This window comes from Octopus bimaculoides, chromosome 29 (genome assembly GCF_001194135.2).
Source record: "Octopus bimaculoides isolate UCB-OBI-ISO-001 chromosome 29, ASM119413v2, whole genome shotgun sequence".
In the NCBI taxonomy this organism is placed as follows: Eukaryota; Metazoa; Mollusca; class Cephalopoda; order Octopoda; family Octopodidae; genus Octopus; species Octopus bimaculoides.
In genome coordinates, this window is record NC_069009.1 from 3,050,730 (window position 1) to 3,055,672 (window position 4,943).

Genomic DNA, 4,943 nt, shown 5'->3' on the forward strand with positions numbered 1-4,943 from the left:
TTGCCAGCTGAGTGGACTGGAGCAACGTGAAATGAAGTGTTTTGCTCAAGAACACAACGCATCGCCCGGTCCAGGAATTGAAACCACAATCTTACGATCATGATGCTGACAACCTAACCACTAAGCCACACGCCTCCACTAGATATATAGCAATGATATACTAAAATTTCAGTAATCCTGGTCAATTATAACTGTTGCTTTTCAAAACTGTTGAAAAGCTAAATCTCTCCTCAAATCATAACAGCCAAATCTCCCCTCAAATCACAGCAAACTCTGCTTTAACCCTTTATCTGCAAACTTAAGTTTCACTTTTATTCCAGTACTGATGGTAAATATCTACCAAGAATAAATTTGGTATTTTCTGTGAATCACCTTACCTCAATAAACTTGACATATCTAAACAGAAAATAATTTCAAACACAACATTCCTCAACTGAAGATCGTTTGGTAGATAAAACTGTTTCCTAAGATGATGAAATTGCAACAGGATATATCTGATTTCTGCGGTAAAAGCATTTATTTACATTAAATAATATAGTCCTTAATAAATCTCTGAACGAGGTATAAACAGTAGCTGCACGACAACATGAAGTATATTTGCCACTTAAATACCGCTAACCACTAAGGGCGAATGCTACTGTAGCTTGTAGCCCAGGAGAACATCTCCTCCAGCTGGCTTTTGACACACTTTCTCTGCCCTGTCGGTATTTATAATCCTTAATTTGTTAAAAATAGCAGCCAAATCTCCCTCAAATCAGAGATTACTGTCTTAACCCCTTCACAGTGAAATTGAATTTTATGGTTATTTCAGTAATGATTTTAAATACCTACCAAAAAAATAGAATTGGAATTTTTGTTCAAGTCACAATACCTCAATAAACTTGACAATATCTCCAACAAAAACATAATTCCAAATATGACATTCCCCAAGAAAAGATTGAAGAATTCAATAAAATATCTTTGTGATTTTACTAAGCTGGTTTTTGGAACTTAAATCAACATGAAATTTTTGTGGAAGGTTTTAGTGGTTTGTAGTGCGCCTAGGCACTGTGAAATTAAATTTAATCTTTATTCCAATAAGGATGCTAAATCATCATCATCGTTTAACGTCCGCTTTAAATATCTACCAAAAAATAGATTTGGTACTTTTTGTGAATCAACTTACTTCAGTAAACTTTTGACATATCTGAACAGAAAACAATTTCAATATGAACAGAAGACTGGAATATAAAACAATAGATTGGTATATAAAATTGCTCCCTGCAGTTAAGAGTAACAAAATTTTGACTGGGTATATATGGTTTTTCAATAAATGGGTTAATTACATTAAATAATGGAGTCCTTGATTTGTTAGAAATGGCAGCCAAATCTCATCTTAACCTTTGAACTGCAAATTTAAATTTCATAGTATAGATGGTAAATGGTTACCAAAAAAAAGACTTGGTGTTTTCTGCAAACAACACTGCGTCAATAAACTTGACATTTCTCTACAGACAATTTCAATTTTGACATTCCTCAACAAAAAATAGATTGGTATATAAAATGGTTTTCTGCAGTTAGGGGTAATGAAAATTTTTTGAGGGGATATATTTAATTTCTATTGTTAAAAGGGTTGGAAAAAAAAAAACAGGGAGGATACAGATAATGTTGCACTGTATCTAATACTCATGCAGACACTCATCATCATCATCATCATCATCATTGTTTTAAAGCCCCCTTTTCCATGCTTGCATGAGTGAGACATAATTCATTAAGGTAAATTTTCTACAGCCAGATGCTTTCCTTTTGCCATTTGCCAACCTTCACCTGTTTCCAAGCCAGGTAATATTTCCCCATGGCCAGATAGGTTTTTCATGGACATCTGGGAACAAACAGCACTGCTTGTATGACAGTGAGACTCATTTACAATGTCAAAGCAAAACAGGCACAAGCACACATATATATACATTAATATCACTATTGATATGGTGAGGCAGTCTCATAAAAATACATGTCACGCTGGAACATATGTAGCAATGCATTAATAAAACTATAAAATCTCTATTCATTAATATATATATATATTGTTGTTGTTACTCCGTCACTTACAACGTTGAGGGTTCCAGTTGATCCGATCAATGGAACAGCCTGCTCATGAAATCATTTGGTTGGGAAGCAAGGTTCTTATTCGACCATGGAGAAATATGACCTTGCATGGGCATAAGTAAAGGTTCGGGACAAGAAGGACATCCAGCTGTAGAAAATCTGCTTCAATAAAATGCTTCTGACTCCCGCAAAATTTGAAAAGCAGACATTAAAAAGATACTGACATTATAATTTTATAGAATTAATTATGTTAATGAGAACACATAAATTTTCATGTTATAACATGGAATGCATTACCGTGGATATCTGTAAATTTTGGCAGTGATTTTTTTGTTTTAATAATTTCTGAAGCCTGGTGCAAATCAGCAAGTTGATATCATCACTAGTCAACATGTTCCAAATGATATCACAATATGATTTTAAAACATGGGCATTTTTTTTTTTTTAGTTGTATCAACAGTAATTGTTTTTGAGATGGAACATCATCTCAAAGGTGTATATTTATAACATGGAGTGTGTGTTGAAGGATATCACCAATACAATTTTATAACATGTAGCATGTTTTTAAAGGTATATTTTTATAACATGGAGCATGCTTTTATAGGTATATTTTTATAATGTGCTGTATTATAACTAATATATTTTTATAATATAGAATGTTATAGCCAATCTGTTCTTACTACATGGTGTATGTTTTCTAGGATATATGTGTAATGCATGAAGTATTATAATCCCTGTGTTTTTAGGACATTTAGCAATATCACCAATACAGTTTTATAACATGGAGCATGTTCTCAAGGATATATTCTTATAATATGAAGTGTTATAAGCAATATATTTTTATAACATGGAGGGAATTCTCAAGTATATAGTTTTGTAACATGGATTGTTGTAACCAGTAGATTTTTATAACATGTAGCCTGTTCTCAAGGATATATTTTTTAACATGGAATGGTGTAACCCATATAATTCGTATGGATATATGTTATAACATGGAGTGTATTCTCAAGGATATAGTTGTATGACATGAAGTGTTATAACCTGTCTATTTTTATAACATGAAGCATATTTTCAAAGATATTTCATAACATGGAATTTTACAATCAATCTGTCTTGGCAACATGAAGTATGTTGTCAAGGATCTCACCAGTATCAGTTTTATAATGTAGCATTTTTTTCAAGGATACATTTATATGCCATTCAGGTTATTTTTATAACATGGAGCATATTTCCAAAGATGTATTTCTTTAAAATGAAAGGATTTTTTCAAAGATAGATATGTAAAACATGAAGCCTTTTCAATAAATTATTTTTATGACAGAGCATTTTTTGTTTACATACTTATTTTAAACATGAATTATTGCAATCCCTGTACCTTTGTAACAAGGGGTATCTCCTCAAATATACCTACTTAATTTTATATCAGAGACTGTGTTCTCACAGAAATTTCCATGTTTTCTAACATGGAGTACATTCCCACAATTATTACTGACATATTTTTCTAACAAGGGATGTATTTGTAAAGATACCACCAGCATAATTTTCATAACATGGAGGTTTTTCAAGGATATTTTTTAATAAGATGGTGTGTTGTAACCAAATTGTTTTTTCATAATCAAATGTTTTTATATTTTTGGTTTTAAATTATGTAATTTCATTAAATTACTTTGATTTTATATATCATTTTAAAGCCCGTTTTTTGCTCTAATTGTGTTACTCTTTTTCTTTTTGAATAATTAGGCATTTTTTCCGGAATGTTGAATACAACATGGACAAAAAGCAAATTTGCACAATTTTCTTATTCCAGTTCAAGCTAGGCCAAAAAGCTGCTGAAACAGCTCTCGATATCAACAATGCATTTGGCCCAGGAACCACTAATGAATGTACAGCACAATGGTGGTTCAAGAAATTTCGTAGTGGTGACGTGAGTCTTGAAGATGATAAGCGTAGTGGTCGACCATCGGATGTTGACAATGATCAACTAAGAGCCTTAGTCGAAGCCAATCCACGCACAACCATTCGAGAGCTTGCTTCTGAATTAGATGTAATGTATACGACAATTTCCAACCACTTGAAAGAGATTGGAAAAGCAAAAAATACTTGAGAAATAGGTGTTGCATGAATTGAATGACAACCAAAAAATGCCATTTTGAAGTGTCGTCTTCCCTTCTTTTCTGCAACAAGAACGACCTGTTTCTCGACCGGATTGTGACTTGCGATGAAAAGTGGATTCCTTACGACAACCGGCGATGCTCAGCTCAGTGGTTGGACGCTGACAAAGCTCCACGGCACTTCCTGAAGCAAACATTGCACCAAAAGAAGGTCATGGTGACTGTTTGGTGATCTGCGGCCAGTCTCATCCATCACAGCTTTTTGGATCCAGGCGAAACCATTACAGCGGAAAAGTACTGTCAGTAAATGGATGAAATGCATAAGAAACTCCAACAACAACAACCAATATTGGTCAATAGAAAAGGACCAATTCTTTTCCATGACAATGCTCGGCCACACATTGCACAACTGACCCTGCAGAAGTTGAACGAATTGGGCTACAAAATTCTGCCTCATCCGCCATACTCCCCAGACCTCTTGCCTACCGACTACTACTTTTACAAGCATCACGACAACTTGCTCCATTAGAAATGCTTCAAAAACCAAGACGATGCCATACACGTCTTCAACGACTTCATCGCCACCAGAACGCAGGATTTTTATGCTACTGGCATAAATAAACTTGCTCCGTGTTGGCAAAAGTGTGTTGATTCTGATGGTGTTTATTTCGATTAATAAAGTTTTGTTTGAGCTGAGACGTGTGCATCTGAATTTAAAGGTTAAAAACTGCAAGAACTTTCTTGACA